Genomic DNA, 23,815 nt, shown 5'->3' on the forward strand with positions numbered 1-23,815 from the left:
CAAGTAGTTACTGTATACTACTTGAGCTTGATTCCGTGCAGGCATTTACAGGAAAATAAAATATAATAGAATTTATGAAAAACTATACCTGAACAAAGACTGACAACTGATGTGCCAAAGACAAATCATAAACAATACAATAAATAAATACTGAGAACATGAGTTGTTGAGTCACTGAAAGAGAGTCTGTAGGTTGGGGAATCAGTTCAGAGCTGAAGTGAGTGAAGTTATCCACTCTGGTTCAGGAGCCTGATGGCTGTAGAGTAATAACTGTTTCTGAACCTGATGGTGTGGAACCTAAGGCTCCTGTACCTCCAGCCTGATGGCTGTAACGAGAAGAGAGCGTGGCCTGGATGGTGGGGTCCTTGATGGATGCTGCTTTGTTGTGGCAGAACTCCATGTAACTGTGCTCCATGGGGTGGGGAGAGCTTTACCTGTGATGGTTGTATGCATCCATTTAGATGAATGGAACGATTTTGTTTAATTTCTCAGCACAGACACTCCCTGTGATGCCTGCACTCAACACAATGCTAAATTAAACTAAATCTTTTCTCTCTGCACAAGATCAAACTCGATAGGCTGAATGGCCTAATTCTGTCCCTGTGTCTCATGGTCTCATTCCCTGCATGTCTCTTAAATGCCACTATCTCCTCTGCCTTCCCCGTTACCCCCGGCAGTACAATCCAGGCACCTACCACTTTAGCCATAAAAACTTGCTCCACTTATCTCTTTTAAACTTTTCCTCTCTTACTTTAAATGCACGTCACAGTCTGCTTCTAGACAGCAGCAAGACAAAGTTCAGTCATAGAACCATAGAGTACTACCACACAGAAACAGGCCCTTCAGCCCATCTAGTCCATGTCGAACTCTTATAAAAGTTATTTTCTCTTCAATGTGGACACAAACTTGGCTTCATTAGATTGCGTGTATATAGTGCCTTTGACATAGCTGATGTTACAAGGGGCATAATGGGAAACATTTCGATACCATTCGATATGAGTGTGTATTGGGACGTGTTTCACCAAAGAGATATGTTTTAAAGGAGATGTCTGTGGAGGCTCAGTTGCTATGTGTATTCAGGATGGAGGTTGATGGAGTTTGGATATTGAGGAAGTCATGGCATAGGTGGTTCGGTAAGAGATCAATCATGATCTTATAAAATGCCAGAGTGGACAATGAGAATGGAATAGGGATGTTCTGTTGATGTTGTACAAGACACTGGTGAGTATTGTGTACAATTTTGTTTTCCCTTCTTATAAAATGCCAGGGTGGACACGAGCCAACACATTCAATGAAGACTGGTGAAATCCCTAAGGGCTGGAAATGGCCTAGCGCTGTCCTGGTATATAAGAAGGGTGACCGTACTGACCTTGGTAACTATAGACCAGTAAACTTAACATGTATTGTAGATAAGATAATGGAAAGATTGATAAAGAATGAGATGGCAAAGCAGATGACAAGAACAGGCATATTAGCAGAAAGCCAGCGTGGGTTCAGAAAGGGGAAACCATGTTTTTCTAATACGCTGGTGTTCTATGAAGAGGCAACTAAAATTTATGATAAAATAGAGTGGTTGCTATCACTTACTTGGACTTTCAGAAGGGTTCCTCCCCATGAGAGGATAATAATCAAATTACAGGAGGCAGGGATTCAGGGTAAGGAGTGCCAATAGGTGCAGAATTAGTGCAGAAACAGAAAGCAACGAGTTGTTACATCTAGAAGATGTTAAAAGTGGGGTTCCACAGGGTTCAGTTTTGGGTCTGCTGCTGTTTTTAATTCACATTAATGATTTGGATAAGCACGTAACAAATAACTTGTAATGATTGCAGGTGACACAAAAATAGAGGGACGGGCTGATAACATTCAGGGAGCAGAATCTATTCAATAAACAAAATCTAGATGTGAGCAGATAAATGGCAGATGAAATTTAATGTAAATGTAAAATATTACATACAGGAATTAGAAATATTATATTTGTATACAAGGGGAGAGATCTTGAGTTAGACAGTGTACTGTATGAGAAGGATATGGGTGTGCATTTAAACTCATCACAACCAACATCTAGACAATGTACACAAGTGATTAGGAAAGCTAATAGAATGTTGGGCTATATAATGCGCTCAGTGGAGTTTGGGTCTAGAGACGTTCTCCTTCAACTGTATAACATCCTTGTGAGGCCACACCTTGAGAGCTGTCTACGATTTTAGTCTCCATATTTTGTGAGGGATGTGTAGGCACTGGAGAGAGTCCAGAGAAGGGTGACTAGACTCATTCCAGGTCTGCAGGGTATGAGCTATGAAGAAAGATTGGAAGAATTAAATCTTTTTAGTCTAATTAAATGTAGAATGAGACAAGACATGATAGAAGTGTTCAAAATCATTAAGGGTGTAAGTAAGGTGGATGCCAGCTGCTACTTTAAAGTTATTCCACCAACAAGGACATGGGGCCATAGGTGGAGACTGGTTAAGGGGAGATTTCAGACTAACATCAGGAAGCATTTCTTTACACAGCGAGTTATGGACACATGGAACAAGCTACCTAGTTGTGTAGTTGAGAGTAGTATCTCAGAGACTTTCGAATCTAAACTTGATAGTTATTTAAACACACTATGTGAATAGGAATTTGCCAAGCTTTGCTGGGCCAAATGCCCCGTTCTTGTCAAAAACTTTCTAATGTTCATTGAGAATAGGAATTGGGATGTTCTGTTGCTTTCGTACAAGGTACTGGTGAGACTGCACTTGGAGTATTGTGTACCGTTTTGTTTTCCGTGTTTTAGGAAAGACATCATTAAACAGATTTCCAGCATCTGCAGAATCTCTTGTTTATTAAACCGGAAAAAGAGTGCAGAGAAGATTTACAAGGATGCTGCCTGGATTCAAATGCTTGAATTACAGGGAGAGATTAAGCAAGCTACCACTTTATTCCTTGAAACATAGGAAATTGAGGGAAGACCTTGTAAAGGCGAATAAAATCGCGAGGAGTGTAGATAGAGGGAGTGCGTCAGGTCTTTTTCTCAGGGAAGGGCAATGAAAATCTGAAGGGCCGAGGGTTAAGGTGAGAGGTGAATGATTTAAAAGGAACCTGAGGGGGACCAAGCTGCTGGAGGAAGCGTTTAAGCAGATACAATAACCACATTCAAAAGATATTTGTATAACTAAATGGATAGGTGGGGTTTAGAGGGATCTCAAAGCTCAAAGTATTTTTAATTATCCAAGTATGTATATATTATAAAACCACAAGATCTTACAATGTATACATAATTTGATAATAAAATATACTTTTAACTTTGAACACACATAAAATGCTGGATAAACAGCAGGCTAGGCAGCATCTATGGAAAAGAATAAACAGTCAACGTTTCCGCCAGAGGCATCGACTGTTTACCCTTTTCCATAGAGGCTGCCTGGCCTGCTGAGTTCCTCCAGCATTTTCTGTGTGTTGCTTGCATTTCCAGCATCTGCGGGGTTTATCTTGTTTGTGTTTGAATGAACTTTGGGATCCCTCTAGATTCCTCCTATCCATTTACTTTGAACTATCTTTTAAATGTTGTCATTGTACCTGCCCCAACACAGCCTCTGGCAGCTTGTTTCCCCTGGAGATTCGTCTCCTAACAGGCAGCCACGAAGCAAAGAAACCCCAAAACAAACCCCATATATAAGAAAAAAGACTGTATAACACCCAATGTTCAGATAATAAAAAAATACATCATGCCCACAAGACCATAAAAGAATAAAGTAACCCATAAAAGAACCTTCAAACACCCAATGTGCAATGAATAAAAATCATGCAAACAGTAACCGCAAGCATACGGTGTTTCTGAACACTGTACCTCATCGCCTTGGCCCCGACACCCTGACCTTACCAGTCTGGCCCAGCGCTAAACTCTCCTTCCGATCATCAGGCTCTGCCACTTTGAGCAGCGATCTGAACCGGCCTGTACCTCGACACCCTGACCCTTTCAATCAGGCCAGTGCTTAACTCTCCGTCTGAACGACGGGCTCTGCCGCTTAGAAACGCCGGACTTCATTGCTATGATTCGGCCTGTAAATCTCCGTCCGCACATTGTGCTCACTCCCGCCTGGCGCCTGCAGCTTCAGCTCAGCCTGTGCCCAATCTTCCACGCTCTCGGTGACAGACCCGCCGTGCCTCGCATTCTGCCGCATCGAATTGCCTCCACGTCCAAAGGGAAATTACAGACTACTTTGTGTGTGTTGCTATTGCTTGCCATGATCGTTGGCCAGAAAAAGTGTGGTTAAAAAAGTATTTAGTTGTTTGCCGTATTTCGTTACCTACCAGCCAGAAAGCACTGAGGTTTGAAAGCGCTGAGGTTCACAAGCGCCATCTTAAACCAGATCTGGGCAAAGTGCAGGCAAATGGGACCAGCTTGGTGGGTATCATGATCGGCGTGGATGAGTTGGGTCTAAGGGGTTGTTTTCATGCTAAACAACTCTCTGTCTCTATGAGGGGGCCATAGGACCTAGTCCTGCTCCTTTATATTTTATCTTATTCTGACTTCTGACCCTAACTTTCCAGTCCTGACGAGGGGTCTTGGCCCGAAATGACTGTTTATTCCTGACTTGCTGAGCTTCTCCAAAATTTTTGTTTGAGTTGCTCGAGATTTCCAGCATGTGCAGAATATTTTGTGTTTACATCTTACATGGTGTGTTTTTATGAGGGTCAAAAAGGTTTAGGGGAAGGGTTACAGAACTTAGGAGCCAGGCCACGGAATAATTATCAGAATGATGAGAACAGGGAACACATAGGAGGGAAGAGCTGGAGAAACCCAGAGATGTTGGAAGATTGTCGCAGTTGTGGATGTAAGGTCATCACCTGGTTGCTATGGTGACCAGAATAATTGCCCTTTGTCTCCTGAGGGCCAGCTTTCCTTTGTGGGTTTATGTCACAGTCAGGTAAAAGAGAGGATAACATGTCTCCTGCCATCTGTCCTCACTTAGAACAGGCTGAGCTCACAATATTTCATCAAAATGCCTCTTAGAGACAGCAGATGCTGGAATGTCAAGCAACAGTCTGCTGGAGGAACTCAGAAGGCCGAGTAGCATCTGTGTGGGGTTAGAGGAACTGTTGACATTTCGGTTTTAGACCCTGCATCAGGACTGAGAGTGGAGAGGGGAGATGCTGGCGGAAGGAAGGGGAGGGAGTGGTGAGACAGGGGCTACAGGTGATTGGTGGACTGAGGAGTGATGCAAGATGATTGGCAGGTCCAGTTGAGGGATTGGAAGTCAAGAGAGACTGCAGATGCTGTGATTTGGAGCAACACACAAAATGGTGGAGGAACGCAGATGGTCAGGCAGTATTTGTGAAGGGAAATGGACAGCTCATATTTCAGGTCCAGACCCTACACCTGGATTCCAGGGATTTGAAAACAAATGAGCATTTTAACCAGATATTTAGTCTTTGCTTGCATGGCTGCCGGTTACCGGTGGAGTTCCACAGGGGTTGGTGTTGGGACTGGTGCTTTTTACGATGTATGTCAATGATTTGGACTATGGGATTAATGGATTTGTGGCTAAATTTGCCGATGATACAAAGATGGGTGGAGGAGCGGGTAGTGTTGAGGAAACAGAGAGCCTGCAGAGAGACTTTAGGGAATGGACAAAGAAGTGGCAGATGAAATACAATGTTGGAAAGTGTATGGTCATGCACTTTGGTGGAAGAAATAACTGGGCAGACTACTATTTAGATGGGGAGAGAATTGAAAATGCAGAGATGCAAAGGGACATGGCAGTCCTTGTGCAGGATACCTAATGGTTAACCTCCAGGTTGAGTCGGTGGTGAAGAAGGCAAATGCAATGAATATAAGAGCAGGGATGTGAAGTTGAGGCTCTATAAGGCACTCATGAGACCACACTTGGAGTATTGTGTGCAGTTTTGGGTTCCCTATTTTAGAAAGGATATACTGACACTGAAGAGGGTTCAGGGAAGATTCACAAGAATGATTCCAGGAATGAAAGGGTTACTGTATGAGGAACATCTGGCAGCTCTTGGGCTGTATTCCCTAGAGTTCATTAGAATGAGGAAGATCTCATAGAAACATTCTGAATGTTAGAAGGCCTGAACAGATTAGATAGGGCAAAGTTATTTCCCATGGTAGGGGGGTCTAGGACAAGAGGGCACGACTTCAGGATTGAAGGACGTCCATTTAGAACAGTGATGTAGAGAAATTACTTTAGTCAGAGGGTGGTAAATCTGTGGAATTTGTTGCCACGAGTGGCTGTGGAGGCCGTCATTGGGTGCATTTAAGGCAGAGATAGATAGGTTCTTGATTAGCCAGGGCATCAAAGGGTATGGGGAGAAGGCAGGGGAATGGGGATGACTGGAAGAATTGGATCAGCCCATGATTGAAAGGCAGAGCAAACTTGATGGGCCGAATGGCCTACTTCTGCTCCTATATATCTTATCATCTTATCATCATTACACTTCGACTCTGTCAGCTTTCTGGATATATGCAATACTTAACAACAGAGGTATCAGCCTTTGAATTTGCAATTTTCAAGGATTAAAGCTGATCAGAATCAGGGAAGAGGTCTGCTTCTCTGTTCAATCGATGATTTTATATCCCACTATATCCTTACATTTCACTTTTACTGAAACAACCTCAAAGTGGTGTCTTTATTTATAAAGTAGCTGCAGTGAGCAGAGATTAGTGGCCGGCACTTTGGGAATTATGAAGTTGACCTTAACTGGTGATAGATCAGTGGGAGAGACAAGTACACTAGAGTGGCCTTGTCGAAGTTTAGGAAGGCTGGGAAATTAGTGTCTTAGTCTATTTTTAGCCACAAACTACTTTCTCCTTTAGAGGGGAATGACTCACCATTTCCATCTCTGGTAGAACGGTTAAATTCAGGGATGGTCGAGAGGCCAGAGTTGGAAGGGAATGGATATCTCTGGTACTAGAATAGGTACTTCGACAAGGAGAAGGCTGATGGATGAATTAGACTCAACATGAATTAGGATCCAGACTGTATTTTTCTGCTCTAAACCCCAATGTAAGCCACATTTGAGTCGTTCCCTGGGGCAAAGCCACAAATAAATTGGACTGTTCAGCTGGTGGTCTAACCCTGCAATTTCCCACCCACACTACATTCACAAAGAGTCGTCTATTAGTGCTTGGATTAATTCCTGTGGGGAATCGGGTGCCAACAGCCTTTGTAAGCATGTTGAAAACACTGATGCAGGGTCAGACTCCCTTCAGACACACAGGAAGAGTCAGGCTCCTAACAGAGACACCCATGCAGAGACAGACTCCTATCAGGGACCCTCATGCAGAGTCAGACTCCTATCAGACACGCCCATGCAGAGTGAGACTCCTATCAGAGACCCTCATGCAGAGTCAAACTCCTATCAGAGACCCTCATGCAGAGTCAGACTCCTATCAGACACGCTCATGCAGAGTGAGACTCCTATCAGAGACCCTCATGCAGAGTCAGACTCCTATCAGACACCCTCATGCAGAGTCAGACTCCTATCAGACACCCTCACGCAGTCAGACTCATATCAGTAATGCAGCATCAATAAGTCTCCGAGACGTGAGGCGAGATATAGGCTTTTATTGGCTGGAAGAAAGAACAAGCAGCAATTGACCACCACACTACATCCTGGGGACTGAGGCCAGGGCTCAGGCTCCAATCGCCTTTATACTGGGGTCCGTGGGGGGAGCCACAGGAGCAGTCAGCGGGGGGGGGTGTGTCCAGACAGGGATATGTAGTTCACCGCATTCACCCCCCCCCCTTTGTTTTAAAAGAGAGTCCCCATGGGGTGAAGTTTCTTACAAGTATATTTACAGGTTAAGTCTATCAGGTGGTGGAATCTGTCGCTGCGATCTACGTAGCACTGGCTGTGATTGCACAGGTGCCGGTGGTGATTGCACCGGAGACGGTGGTTGTGCTGGTTCCGGCCTGACTTGAGGCGTCAGCCCACTAGGCGTCAGTGATCCCTCATGCGTGTGCGAGACGCCCGGTATAGGAGTGTCGTGAGGAGTCTGTGTAGGGCTCGGTGACGGGTGGCCTTGATAAGTTGCGCCTTTTCAGGACGGTAGAAGTGCAGTTTGCACTCAGCGCAGACTTGGCAATCCCTGGTCATCGTCCTGATGTCCTCAAGGGAGTACGGCAGGTTCCAGGCTTTCACAAAATGGTAAAATCGGGTGACCCCCGGGTGGCAAAGATCTGCATGGAGGGCGTATAGCTGGTCGAGCTGCACGCTGGCACACGCTCCCCGGGATAAGGCATCAGGGGGCTCATTGAGCCTTCCAGACCGATACAGGATATCATAGTTGTAGGTGGAGAGTTCTATTCTCCACCGCAAAATTTTAACATTTTTGATTTTGCCCCACTGTTGGTTGCTGAACATGAACGCAACTGAGCGCTGGTCGGTCAGCAAGGTGAACCTTTTGCTGGCGAGATAGTGCCTCCAGTGCCTAATAGCTTCCACTATGGCCTGGGCTTCTTTCTCCACCGCGGAGTGCCGAATTTCAGGGCCTTGAAGGGTACGAGAGAAGAATGCTACGGGCCTGCCTGCCTGATTGAGGGTAGCAGCCAGCGCGAAATCGAAGGCGTCACTCTCTACTTGGAAGGGAATGGTTTCATCCACCGCATGCATCGTTGCTTTGGCAATGTCCCCTTTAATGCGGCTGAAGGCCGCACGGGCCTCGGCTGAGAGGGGAAATGCGGTGGACTTGACCAGGGGGCGGGCCTTGTCTGCGTAATGGGGGACCCATTGGGCGTAATAGGAAAAGAAGCCCAGACACCGTCTGAGGGCTCTGAGGGTGGTGGGAAGAGGGAGTTCCAACAGTTGGGGTCAGGGCCAATGACCCCGTTCTCCACGACATACCCAAGGATAGCGAGTCGGGTGGTTCCGAACACACACTTGTCCCTGTTATAAGTAAGGTTCAGGGCTTTGGCCACTTGGAAAAATCGTTGGAGGTTGGCGTTGTGATCCGACCAGTTGTGACCACAGATGGTGATATTATCCAGATAGGGAAATGTGGCCTTCAGTTGGCACTGGTCCACCATCCGGTCCATTTCCCTCTGGAAGACAGAGACACCATTTGTGACACCGTCGGGGACGCGCAGGAAGTGATAGAGCCTGCCGCCCACTTTGAAGGCGGTGTAGGGGCGGTCCTCTGGGCGGATGGGGAGCTGGTGATAAGTGGATTTCAGGTCTATGGTCGAGTACACCTTATACTGAGCTATCTGGTTGACCATATCCGCGATGCGGGGTAGGGGGTACGCGTCAAGCTGCATGAACCTATTGATGGTCTGGCTATAGTCCACGACCATCCTATTTTTCTGCCCGGTCTGAACAATAACCACCTGGGCCCTCCAAGGACTTGTGCTTGGCTCAGTGATCCCCTCCCTGAGCAGCCACTGCACCTCCGACTGAATGAAGGCCCTGTCCCCCGCGCTGTACCTCCTGCTTTTAGTTGCCACAGGTTTACAGTCGGGGGTCAGGTTGGCGAACAGCGGTGGGGGAGGGATCTTGAGGGTGGAGAGGCTGCAAGTGGTGTCAGTGGCGCAGCTGTTGGCATGGTGCTGGGTGGGATGTGTGGGTCGGTGTGTGTGTGTGGTCAGTAGCGGGGTATATGACGAAGTCCCACAAAACTGAGGATTCCTGACAGTGAGTGGTGGGAGGGGCCCGTCATATGCCATAGTCACACTTTCGAGGTGGCTCTGGAAGTCCAGCCCCAATAGCACAGGCACGCACAGTTGAGGCATGACCAGTAGCGCAAAGTTCTGATATTCTGTGCCCTGCACCACCATTGTCGCTACACAACCCACCCAGATGTCTGTGGAATGTGACCCAGAAGCCATGGTGACTCTCTGGCTTACCGGCCGTGTCACGAGTCCGCAGCGTTGCACCATGTCCGGGTCAATAAAACTCTCAGTGCTGCCCGTGTCAAACAGGCAGCTAGTCCTGTGTCCCTCCACCAGGATGTCCATCATTGACCTTGCAAGCTGGTGTGGGGCGCTTTGGTCGAGGGTTACGGAGGCCAGAGTTGAATTGCCGTCTTGGTGCCCGGTAAGCACCGGTGGGTCGGGTGCAGGGCGAGGTGGCGCTGACAAAGATGGCCGCCCCCATCCAGGCTGGCAAGATGGTGGCCCCCATGCCTCGCACGACGCGGGCAGGCAAGGTGGCGGCGACCAAGATGGTGGCCCCCTTGCTGCCCAGCCCCGCTCGTGGTTTAGACTTACAGACCTTGGCGAAATGGCCCTTCTTCCTGCAGCTGGAACAGGTAGCTTCTCGGGCCGGGCAGTGTTTTCGGGGGTGTTTTTCGAGTCCGCAGAAGTAACACTGCGCGGACTTGCGACTGGCAGCAGCTGTGGTCGGTTTCGAGGTGTTTGTGGACTCGCAACTGGCAGCGGCATTGGTGAATTCGCTTGTGGGCGGCGGTGGCAGGGTCTGCAGTGTCCACAGAACCGGCGGGGGATCGAGTGGCTGGACAGCGTCAGCGTTGTGCAGAGCAGCCTCCAGCGTGTCGGCCGTCTCGATCGCTGAGCGTAAGGTAAGATCGGCATTTTCCAGCAGCCGCTGGTGCACGTACACTGACCTGATCCCCGTAACGAAGGTGTTTCGTACTAGCAGCTCCGCATGTTGTTCCGCCGTCAGTCCCTTGCAGTCGCAAGCTCGCACGAGTGTCTGTAGGGCTCGGAGAAACTCAGCGCTTGACTTGTCGGGTCGCTGTCGCCGCGTCGCTAAGTGATGTCTTGCGTAGACGGTGTTCACCGGCCGCAGGTACTGTCTTTTGAGGGCATCCAGACTTGGTAGGTCGGCAGGTCTCTGATAAGGGAGAATACTTTCGGACTTACTCTGGATAGGAGGATTTTGTACATTGTGGCAGGCTCAGTCACTGGAATCTGTTCCAAGTATGATTGGAAGCATGCAAGCCAGAGTTCAAAGGTAATAGCTGTTTCTGGGGCTTGGGGGTCCAAGTCTAATTTTTCCGGACATAAAATACTTTCCATGTTTTAAAACTTCCAGCCAATAAAATTGATGCACCATCAATAACTCTCGGAGACTTGAGGCGAGATATTGGCTTTTATTGGCTGGAAGAAAGAACAAGCAGCAATTGACCACCACACTACATCCTGGAGACTGAGGCCAGGGCTCAGGCTCCAATCACCTTTATACCGGGGTCTGTGGGAGGAACCACAGGAGCAGTCAGCAGGGGGGGCGTGTCCAGACAGGTATATGTAGTTCACCACAATCAGACACCCTCATGCAGAGTCAGACTCCTATCAGAGAGACTCGGTGAAGCACAGTTACTTTTCTTCAGTTTTCAGGTGGGTTGAAGTATCTTCATACTCTGCTTTAAAAACTCCTGCAGAATGGAATAAATAAAGGCGTGGTGTGCAAGGGTATCGTCGCAGATAGAGTGACACTGTGACAGCTCGAATGTTGGAGTTTGGAGTTCAGTTCTGTATTGAGTTTGTGCGTACTTCCCGTGAGCATGTGGGTTTCCTGTCGGTGCTCTGCTTTCCTGTCACAGTCCAACGACATATTGGTATAGTAGATTAATTGGTCACTGTACATTGTCCTGTGATCAGGCTTCGGTTAATTAGGTGGATTGTCGAGCTGTGCAGCCCATTGGACCAGAGGGCCTATTCCGCACTCTGTCTCTAATTTGGAGAGGTAATGAATTCAGCACTCCTTGTTATTCTGGTGATGATCAGATGGTAGATTCTAGCATCTCCACAAATACTGTTAAACCAGTAGGTATTGCATTTAGCTTTGGTCATCCCATTACGGCAATCATGTGGTGGTTTAGAAGAGGGTGCAGATGAGGTTTACTGGGAAGCTGCCTGGATTAGAGGGCATATGCTATAAGGAGAAGTTGGGTTATTTTCTCGGGAGTGGCCAAAGCTGAGGGAAGATCTGTTGGAGGTTTATAAGTCTATGAGAGGTACAGATAGCCAGCAAGTGTATTTTACCTGTGGTTGAAATGTCTGATACCAGAGGGTGCATATTTAAGTTTAGAGGGGGCAAGTTGAAAGGAGACGTGTGGTGCAGGTTTGTAACACAGAAAGCAGTGTGCATGTCAGGAATGTGGTGACGTTGTCAAATACAATAGAGGCATTCGTGAGGCTTTTCAATAGGTAAATGAATGTGCAAGGAATATAAAGGTATGAACAGTGTGTAGGCAGAAGGGATTAATTTAGTTGGGTATTTGATTACTAATTTAATTTGTCTGGCACAACATCGTGGGCTTCCTGACGTGTTCTGAATTGTCTTTTTATTAATGAGAAACAGAAATTTTGAAATTCAGTCAGCCGAAGGTAATGGGTTTGCAGAGAACTTACTTCAGAGAGTGTTAGTTCCCTGTCTGAGTCCCACTGCATCCAAACCCCCAGTAATCCTTTCTCTGCCCCATTTCACGCCACACCGTGTACCCGCAAACTTGCAAAGCCTCCGTTCCAGCATCTACCCACACACTTACAGAGGTGTCTGGTATATCCTCAGGGCACACGAGTGGCAGATCTGAGAGTCATAGAGCAATACAGGGCCTTTGGCCCAGCCAATCTGGCCAGCCATGTTGTTTATCCAGCCACCCATATCGCTCTAAACCCCAACCTGCATGTATCTATCCAAGTGCTTCCTGAACCTGCCACATCTGGCAGCTCATTCCATACACTCAGCAACATCTGCGTGAAAATGTTTCCGCCTGGGTCCCTTTCAAATCTTACCCCTCTCACCCAAGCCCCAGGCCCTCTAGTTCTGTTCTGCCCGACCCTGTGGAAAAGGGTGATTAAAGATTTAAAGATTAGTTTTACTTGTCACATATACGTCGAATCATGTAGTGAAAAGTGTCATTTGTGACCGATCAAATCAGTGCTGGGGGCAGCCCGCAAGTGCCACCACACTTCTAGTGTTAAGTATCTAGTATCTAGCATGCCCACAAAAATCACTAACCTTAACATGTACAGTAGGTCTGTATCACACGGGTGGGAACCCGGGCGGTCACAGGGAGAATGCACAGACAACAGTGGGACTCTAACCCCGATCTTACAGGCACTGTTGTAAAGCTTTGCACTAACCACTATTCTATTCTGCTGACATCCACTTGATCTGTTCCTCTTATAATTTCTGCGAGGCCTCCCCTCATTTTCCAACAGGACTATATGGTCCTGCATAAGGTTTAACTTGCCAGGTTAACTGAAGGGTTGGTTCGTTATTATACATTCCCCTGTTCCGTGTAGTACCAAAGAAAATAAAATAACAGGTTGTCTGATCTGCACTTGGTGTCCTTATTTTGGCAGCTGTCAGTCACAAATTTGCTTACACAAATCTCTGTGTCATTCGAAATCAACTCGACCCAGGTAGCTCTTCCTGATATGCACGTGTGTAAATTGGCTAATATGCAAATTGCCTGTGTTTTCTGTGGCAGGTGACATGGAATCAAGGCATTTGGAAGAGAACAGTCAAATTCCCCCTTTGTCATCACTGCTGCTAGTAAAACAAAATAAAGGTTGAAACACAATAAAAATATATCAATTATACATACTTCCCAATAACAGGATTGAACAATCATGTTAGCTCACATCAGGGAAGAGGCACCTTCCAGCATCTACACCAGGACCAGTAGACTCAAAAAGTTACTTCCCCCAAGCCGTCAGGCTGATCAACACCTTTGCCTGCTAACCCAGCACCTCACATGATCACTACCTAGTAGCGGAATTAGGCCATTTGGCCCATCGAGTTTGCCCTGCCATTTCATCACAGCTGATTTATTATTGTCCACCTCCACGATGAAGGAGAAACTGAAATGGGAGCGGACGTGAACCGCAGCTTCAGCAGTCCGGGCAAAAGGGTCAGTAGAGCTGCTGAAGCTGAACTTCCTGATGAACTTCTGGTAAAAGTTTGCAAACCCCAGGAATTGTTGGACTTGTTTGACACTGAATGGTGGTAGCCAATCTCTGACTGCCTGGGTCCTGGTAGGGTCCATCTTGAGATTGCCATTGGAGATGATGGAACTCAAAAATGAAATAGCCATCACATGTGACTTCTCCGGTTCGACATAAAGTCCATGGTCCAGAAGCCTCTTGAAAATGTCCCTCATGTGTACAACGAGCTCCTCCATGGACTTTGGGGGGATTCGGCTATCATCCAAGTAGATAAATGTGTCCTGGAGCATATTGTTTTTCAAGGCCTGAGAGACTGCTGGAGTGTTGTCAAGAGCATAAGCAGGGGCACATAGTGCCCCATTGGTGTATTGAATACAGTCTTTCACTCATCACCCTCCTTTAAAAGGAACAGATTGTGTGTACTCCCCAGGTCTAGCTTTGTGAATACCCTTGCCCCTCGGAGCAGCTCAAAGGCCATATTCATGAATGGAAGCGGGTAACAATTCTTGGTCTTATAATCAATGCAAGGCCGCAGGCTCCTATCTTTCTTTTGTAGGAAGAAGCCTGTGCCGGCTGGTGAGGAGGGCCAAGTGAAGACCAGGGCAAGAACCACCTTTATACACTCCTCCATTGCAGTTCTCTCTGGGCCTGAGAGGGTGTATAATCGACCCTGCAGAGGGCAAGTACCAAGCAGCAGGTCATAGGGTGGGTGCAGTGGAAGTGACGAGGCCTTTCCCTTGCTGAGGATTTCCTCCAAGTCCTTGTAGGCAGAAAAGATTTCAACCTTTTTGAGTTTTGCAATCTCCTCCAGATCTTCCCTCAAGGACGACTCCTGTTGCTTTTTGGGCAGCAGGGGCGATTCGACAGTCTTCAGTCTCCTCCCTAGATTCACAAAACTCATTTGTGGAAACAGTGGCCAAATCAGAGTCCAAATCCCCATCTGTATCCTCAGGTAACGGCAACAAGGTGTTAAACATGGTCCTTCCCCTACCGCACCCCCGTCCCAGGAATGGGCTTCAAGGACCTGCACACAGAAGTCTTTCCTTTCCTCAAAACCTGATGGCTGCATTTCTTAGGTATAGTTGCTCGGGCATCTGCTTGGTCTTCTCCTGAACTAGAGTTTCCTTCGCTCTAGTTCTCTGACTAGACAGGGTGGGGGCACGCACAGCCCCATTGGCCAGGACCAGCTTGTCTGTCCTTGAGGGCAGGACTAGGTCACCAAAAGGCCTCAGGTTACCCCCTTGGTGGTTGTTGTTCTTGGGAGTCGGAACACCACGCTGCAAACATACCCTGTTACAATGACTGGACCAAGCAATGATTCTCCCCTCCCTCCTGTCCACAGATTAGTTATGCTGGGACCACCAAGGGTAGCTGAGGATCAGGGGTGTGAGCGGAGAGTCAATATGGAGAAACTCACATGATCCCCTATCCTCATCTTCAAAACCACAATCTGCCTGGAACCTAGTGCCAGACCTCCAAGGCAGTTGTGGGCAGGGACTGGTTCAACTCTGACAGCGGTATGTCAAGCTGATGGCAGTTTATAAATCTGGAGAATACTCGCTGCCTCCCGAGTCCACAAAAGCCTTCACCCGCCTTAAGCTCTTGCCCCAGGTGACCTCTGCTTTCAGAATGATAAGAGAATCCATGGGGTTGGTGCTGCCGCCACTGTCCTCCTGATACTGGATGGTGTTAGCAGCCTGGGATGTTCACCGCTGTAAGAGCAGCCACCTTGACTCTGACGCCAGGATCTCTCATCGGCGGAGAGTCTAGTCCCACCGACCTGCATGGGTTCGACTGGATCTTGAGAAGGAGACGGGCTGGTCATGGCCTGAGGTTGGCGAGTGGAACTGCAATGTGCAGGAACCGTGCCTGGACTGGCTTTCTTTGACCTCCTGAAGTAGCCCCACTTTTGCTCTGCCAGGCGATTATCGAGACGAATGGACTGACCCATCAGAACCTCTGCTGGCTCTCCCAAGTTGAGGGCCTTCCTCAGTTCATCTCAGAGTCCAAGGCGGTGTCCAGTGGCCAAGGCCACCCCGTCCCAGCCGCTCTCTTGGGTCAAGCTCTGAAATTCAATAGTGTAGTCAGCAGCTGACTGTCCACCCTGTTGAATCTTCATCAGGCAACCCGAGACTAAGCTGGCTCTGGTAGAATGACGGAACACAAAATGGCAGCCATGAATTTCTCCGAATCTGAACAAATCTTTGACCTTTGTTTGCAATGCATGGTGGGCCAGGCCAGGGCTCTCCCAGTCAAAAGGGAGAGATAATGAGGGCCAGGTTTCCACGCTGTGAAGGGAACCGGAGCGCTGGGGTTCAAGCTCCAATGCTCATTGGGTGAGGAAGAATCCAGGTCACTGTCGGATCTCTCCGGGGTTGGAAGATGCGCTGCCTCTGCAGAATGACCGCTGGCTCTCCCGAGCGACCGTGGTCTCCTCCTTGAGAAAGTTGATGAACGGCAACCTGGAGGCCATGAAGTTCCAGGCTTTGAGCGAAAGGTTCTGACACCCCGCTGAGTCCATGCTGACTCAATCATACTGTGACGAGTGAGCTTGACAAGGACGGTTAGGACTCAAATGCTGGAGTGACCAAAGGCAAAGATCGAGGCGCGGCATAAAGCTGGAATGGGAACTGAGTGAAAACAAACCGTTGGACAATGTCTCTAGTTAGGCTTGCGGTTGAGCGCTGAGGCTATGTTCAGATGTTTTTAAATACTCAATTCTTGGCCCCCAACACATGATTGCCACGTAGCGGGATGATCCTGAACCCTTAAAGGGGCCGTGCCAGCTATCCATGCCCTTGAGAGTCTAAAGGCCAGAAGCTGGCGTGGTTGGCAGCGTCTCATAACAGTAACTCACGGACACTTTTCCTTTGTTACTGAACATTGTTCATCAAATGCAGCCTCATTAAAGACAGATAAACACAGGAGCATAATGTACACTGTTAAATGTCAGAATTATTGAATGAGCAGTTTGTATGTTTGCAGTGTGGAGACAAGAGGTACTTTGGAAGCTACAAAATAAGTCAGCACCTTCATTTCATTGAATGTGTAACAAATACAGGACACGCAACAAATAATGGGATTTAAAATGCATCATTTCTCAAAGATCTGCTGCTTTTCACTCAACCCGAGGGAGTATTCAAGGACATTTTCAACCTCTTACTGCTATGGTTGGGAGTTCCCACCTGCTTCAAAAAGGCAACAATTATACCAGTGCCTAAGAAGAGTAGTGTGAGCTGCCTTAACGACTATCATCCAGTAGCACTCACATCTACGGTGATGAAATACTTTGACAGGTTGGTCATGCCTAGACTGAACTCCTGCCTCAGCAAAGACCTGGACCCATTGCAATTTTCCTATCACCACAATAGGTCCACAGTAGATGCAATTTCAATGGCTCTTCACACAGCTGTAGATCACGTGGACAATGCAAACACCCATGTCAGGATGCTGTTCATCGACTATAGCTCAGCATTTAACACTATGATTCCCACAGTCCTGATCGATAAGCTCCAGAACCTGGGCCTCTGTACCTCCTTCTGCAATTGGATCCTTGACTTCCTAACCAGAAGACCACAATCTGTGCAGATTGTTGGTACTGTCTCCTCGCTGACGATCAACATTGGTACATCTCAGGGGTGTGTGCTTAGCCCACTGCTCTACTCTCTCTATACCCATGACTGTGTGGCTCAGTATAGCTCAAATGCCATGTATAAATTTGCTGATGACACAACCATTGTTGGTAGAATTTCAGATGAAGATGAGGGGGAGTACAGGAGAGAGATATGCCAGCGAGTGGAGTGGTGTCACAGCAACAACCTGGCACTCAGCATCAGAAAGACAAAAGAGCTGATACTGGTCTGCAGGAAGGGTGAGACAAGGGAACACAAACCAATCCTCATAGGGGGAGCAGAAGTGGAGAGAGTGAGCAGTTTCAAGTTCCCGACTGTCAAGATCTCTGATGATCTAACCTTGCTCTAACACAGTAATGCAGTTATAAAAAAGGCAGGACAGCGGCTATATTTCATTAGGAGTTTGAAGAGATTTGGTTTGTCACCTAACACACTCAAAAACTTCTATAGATGTACCGTGGAGAGCATTCTGACAGGCTGCTTCACTGTCTGGTATGGGAGGGCTCCTGCACAGGATTGAAAGAAGCTGCAGAAAGTTGTAAAATTAGTCAGCTTTATCATGAGTATTAGTCTCCAGAGTATTCAAGGAGCGGTGTCTCAGAAAGGCTGCGTCCATTATTAAGGATGCCCATCACCCAGGGAATGCCCTCTTCTCATCGTTACTATCAGGGAGGAGGTACAGAAGCCTGAAGGCACACACTCAGCGCTTCAGGAACAGCTTCTTCCCCTCTGCCATCCGATTCCTAAATGGATATTGAACCCTTGAACACTAGCTCACTTTTTTATATATACTGCTTCTGTTTTGGACTATTTATAATCTATCTTTTTTTTCTATATTATTGAGAATTGCATTGTACTGCTGCTACTAACTTAACATATTTCACGACACATACTGGTGATAATAAACCTGATTCTAATTCTATCCATAGACCAAGGAGTAGGTGATGAAATGGATAGATGAACATCGTAGACCCTGAGGAATAGTAACCGTGGTGGCACAACAGTTAGCACAATGGCTTCATTGGTCCAGTGATCACTGAGCAGGATTCGATTCCTGTCACTGTCTGTAAGGAGCTTGTACATTCCTCCAGTATCTGCACTGGTCTCCTCCGGGAGCTCCCACATTCCCAAGGTTAGGGTTAGGGTTAGTGAGTTGTGGGCATGGGAATGTGGCTGCCCCCAGCACAATCCTTGGACGTTAACTCAAAGCAATGCTTTTCACTGTATGTTAAGATATATTGATTACATGTGACAAATAAAACTCATCTCCACCTTCAGAATGACATTATTAGGCTGTTATTAGACATGGTCAAACCCCACCTCAGTAACTTTGTTAACTAGCTATCTGCAATAAAAAATCCGCTATCAACATTGGACATTAGTTTATTATTGTCTCACGGACTGAGATCCAGTGAAAGGCTTTTGGTTGCTTCCCATCCACTCAAATCACTGTGTACCTACATACATGGAGGTCGTACAAAAGGAAAACATTAACAGAACCCAGGTGATAGCGTTACATTTACAGAGAAAATGTGCAGTTTGACAGATAAAGTGCAAGGGCCACAAAGAGAGAGCTTGAGAGATCAAGAGTTCATCTTTATCGGGTAAAAGGCCCATTCAGGATTCTCCCAACTGCAGGATGGAACCTGTCCTTCATCCTGGTGCTGTGTGTTATCAAGCTTTTCCGTCTCCTTCCCGATGGAAGGGAGCAGAAGAGAGGTTGTCCAGGATGGGACGGGTTTTTGATTATGTTGACTGATTCAGCAAGGCAGCAGGAAGTGCAGAGAGTCACTAGAGGGGAGACTGGTTTGATTGTGAAACTGCTGTAGAACTCTGTCACTGTGTTCTTTGTGCAAGGAAACAGGCCATAGTGAGGACCCACGACTGGACAAGTCATTAAACTCAGGTTAGGATGAGTGATAAATGCTGGCCCAACCAGTGACACCACAGTCTGTGAATGTACACACTGAAAGGACTCCTATCTCTGGTGAGGGAATTTGCAAATTGCACTCAGTTACTTTTAAGAAGAGGGAGGAGTAATTAATGATCCCAGCCCAACGCTCTATGAAAACCAGCCTCTGCTCTACGGACTATCTATGCTTCAGGCTGCCTCAGTAAAGCAGCCAGCTTAATCAAAGATCCCACACACCAGGACATTCCCTTTTCTCCCCAACCCCCCTCTTCCCATCAGGCAGAAGATGGAAACACCTGAAAGCACGTAACACCAGGCTCAAGGACAGCTTCCAACCTGCTGTTATAAGACTATGAAGTGATTTCCCAGTATGATGAGATCTCACAATCTATCTGCCCTTTACTGCTTGCCTGCACTGCACTCCCTCTGCCGCTATTACACTTTATTCTAATTTGTTATTGTTTTACCGTGTTCTACCTCAATGCACTGTGTAATAATCTGATCTGCATGAACAAGATGCTGTCGTGTATTTAATATTTGAGTAATATTGTAAATATGTTGTTTGATTAAGCATTCTTTGTTATTTACATAATTCATTATGGGTTGTATATAAAAGTATGTGAATGGCATACGTCATTACGTCACCTCGTCATATGTGCATGCTTCACTAAAATAAAACTGAATATACGCGAGTTATTCCCGGCTCCTGTGCTTTTCTTTCAATTATTTTTATGTTTTGGAATTACAAAACATAACAGTGGTGATGAGAAAGTTTTAAAATAAGCCTGAGATGAATACCTACATTATGCTTCCATGTACCGTGATGAATAAGTCTGAATCAAATCTGCCCACTCCACTTTCCCTATTTGGTTCCATGCTCTACCTTCCTTTCTGCTCCACTATCACCTTTCACTCTCCCCCCCCCCCCCCTTCCCTCCCCACCTAACTCCACCCTCCCATTATTCGCATTACCTGATTACACCTACGGTATCACCTGCCTTCTTTTGCTGCACCCCATCCCCTAAATCACTTTCTACTCTCTCCTCGCTTCCTTTCAGTTCCGAGGAAGGTCCTTGACTTAAAACATTGGCTCTCCATTTTCCTCTGTAGATGCTGTTTCACCCTGAGTTCCTCCAGTCGTTTGGTTTTCACACAGCCCTGTCCAACATGCAAACCAGCCTCCCCTCCATTGACCCCAATTCCCACCACCTCGGAAAAACAAAGACCCCTCCTATCCCATTTGTTTTCTCTTCTTCCCCCACTTCAGTCATTCCAAAGACACCAAAGCTCGAGCACAAGCACCTCTGGGCTCAAGGACAGCTTCTATCCGATTTTAATTTGACTCCTGACTGGAACATTCATCTGCTGAAGGTGAATTTTTCATCTCTCAGTTGCTCAGTTTGTCTTTTTTGCACGTTGCCTGGTTGTCAGTCTCTGTCTTTGTATAGTGTTTTTTTTAAGTTCTATTGTACTTCAATTTTTCCTGTAAATGTCTACAAGAAAATGAATCTTAAAGTAGCATATGGTAAAATTGACATAAGCTGATAATAAACTTACTTTGAACTTTGTATTCAATGGCCTGTTGACCGTATGACTGTATGCTCATTTAAACTCATTAATATGGCCATGGGCCCTTCCTAAAAACTTGTCTATGCCACCATCTTGTTACTGTTGTCTATCAGATTCCTTTCTCTCCAGCCCTTTGCCTTTTCCATCCATCACCTCTCTGTCCCTTACTTTTTCCGCCCCTCCCCCACCTCACCCACTTGGCTTCAACTATCACATTCCAGCTTATCCTCCTTCCCCTCACCCCCACCTTCTTATCCATTTCCAGTCCTAATGAAGGTCCTCTGCCCGAAATGTCGACTGTTCATCCATTTCCCTTGATGCTGCCTGACCTGCTGAGTTCCTCCAGCATTTTGTGTGTGTTGCTCTGGCTAGGCACCTTATTTCACTTCGCTTTCTCTATAAATGTAACACTATATCATGCATTCTGCTTTCTTCTTCCTGTGGTACTCCCTCGGAAAGATCTGTCTGGAAGACGTGCGAACAATAATTTCCCACAGTGTCTCAGTGTCAGAATCGTTAATTATCACTGCCATATGTTTTAAAATATGTTGTTTTACAGCAGCGGTACATTGCAACATGTAACTTAAAAACTATAAGTTACAACGAGAGATATATAAAAGTTAAATAAGTAGTGCAAAGAGAGAAAAAAAAGAAAAAAATAGTGAGGTAGTGAACATGGGTTCAATGTCCATTCAGATAGGAAGAAGCTGTCCCTGAAATGTTGAGTGAGTGTCTTCAGACTCCTGTACCTCCTCCTTGAGGTAGCAAGGAGAGGAGGATATATCCTGGGTGACGGGAGTCCTCAAAGGAAGATGCTGCTTTTTTGCCATACTGCCTTTTAAAGATGTCCTCGTGATGGGGCACATGTGACAATAATCTCGATAGTGGGGGGAGTCCCGTGTCTGTAATGGGACACATGTGACAATAATCTCGATATTGGAGAGTCCGGTGTCTGTGATGGGGCACATGTGACAATAATCTCGATACTGGGGGGGCAGGTGTCTGTGATGGGGCACATGTGACAATAATCTCGATATTGGGGAGTCCGGTGTCTGTGATGGGGCACATGTGACAATAATCTCGATATTGGGGAGTCCGGTGTCTGTGATGGGGCACATGTGACAATAATCTCGATATTGGGGAGTCCGGTGTCTGTGATGGGACACATGTGACAATAATCTCGTATTGGGGGGAGTCCGGTGTCTGTGATGGGGCACATGTGACAATAATCTCGATATTGGGGGGGCCGGTGTCTGTGATGGGACACATGTGACAATAATCTCGATATTGGGGAGTCCGGTGTCTGTGATGGGGCACATGTGACAATAATCTCGATATTGGGGGGGCCGGTGTCTGTGATGGGGCACGTGTGACAATAATCTCGATATTGGGGGGGCCGGTGTCTGTGATGGGACACATGTGACAATAATCTCGATATTGGGGAGTCCGGTGTCTGTGATGGGGCACATGTGACAATAATCTCGATATTGGGGAGTCCGGTGTCTGTGATGGGGCACATGTGACAATAATCTCGATATTGGGGAGTCCGGTGTCTGTGATGGGGCACATGTGACAATAATCTCGATATTGGGGAGTCCGGTGTCTGTGATGGGGCACATGTGACAATAATCTCGATATTGGGGGGGCCGGTGTCTGTGATGGGGCACGTGTGACAATAATCTCGATATTGGGGGGGCCGGTGTCTGTGATGGGACACATGTGACAATAATCTCGATATTGGGGAGTCCGGTGTCTGTGATGGGGCACATGTGACAATAATCTCGATATTGGGGAGTCCGGTGTCTGTGATGGGGCACATGTGACAATAATCTCGATATTGGGGAGTCCGGTGTCTGTGATGGGGCACATGTGACAATAATCTCGATATTGGGGAGTCCGGTGTCTGTGATGGGACACATGTGACAATAATCTCGATATTGGGGAGTCCGGTGTCTGTGATGGGGCACATGTGACAATAATCTCGATATTGGGGGGGGCGGTGTCTGTGATGGGGCACATGTGACAATAATCTCGATATTGGGGAGTCCGGTGTCTGTGATGGGGCACATGTGACAATAATCTCGATATTGGGGAGTCCGGTGTCTGTGATGGGGCACATGTGACAATAATCTCGATATTGGGGGGGCCGGTGTCTGTGATGGGGCACATGTGACAATAATCTCGATATTGGGGGGGCCGGTATCTGTGATGGGGCACATGTGACAATAATCTCGATACTGGGGGGGCAGGTGTCTGTGATGGGGCACATGTGACAATAATCTCGATATTGGGGGGGCCGGTGTCTGTGATGGGACACATGTGACAATAATCTCGATATTGGGGAGTCCGGTGTCTGTGATGGGGCACATGTGACAATAATCTCGATATTGGAGAGTCCGGTGTCTGTGATGGGGCACATGTGACAATAATCTCGATATTGGGGGGGCCGGTATCTGTGATGGGGCACATGTGACAATAATCTCGATACTGGGGGGGCCGGTGTCTGTGATGGGGCACATGTGACAATAATCTCGATATTGGGGGGGCCGGTGTCTGTGATGGGACACATGTGACAATAATCTCGATAGTGGGGGGAGTCCGGTGTCTGTGATGGGACACATGTGACAATAATCTCGATATTGGGGAGTCCGGTGTCTGTGATGGGACACATGTGACAATAATCTCGATATTGGGGGGGCCGGTGTCTGATGGGGCACATGTGACAATAATCTCGATATTGGGGGGGCCGGTGTCTGTGATGGGACACATGTGACAATAATCTCGATATTGGGGGGGCCGGTGTCTGTGATGGGGCACATGTGACAATAATCTCGATATTGGGGGGG

The sequence above is a fragment of the Hemitrygon akajei genome, chromosome 9 (genome assembly GCF_048418815.1).
Source record: "Hemitrygon akajei chromosome 9, sHemAka1.3, whole genome shotgun sequence".
NCBI classification, from domain to species: Eukaryota; Metazoa; Chordata; class Chondrichthyes; order Myliobatiformes; family Dasyatidae; genus Hemitrygon; species Hemitrygon akajei.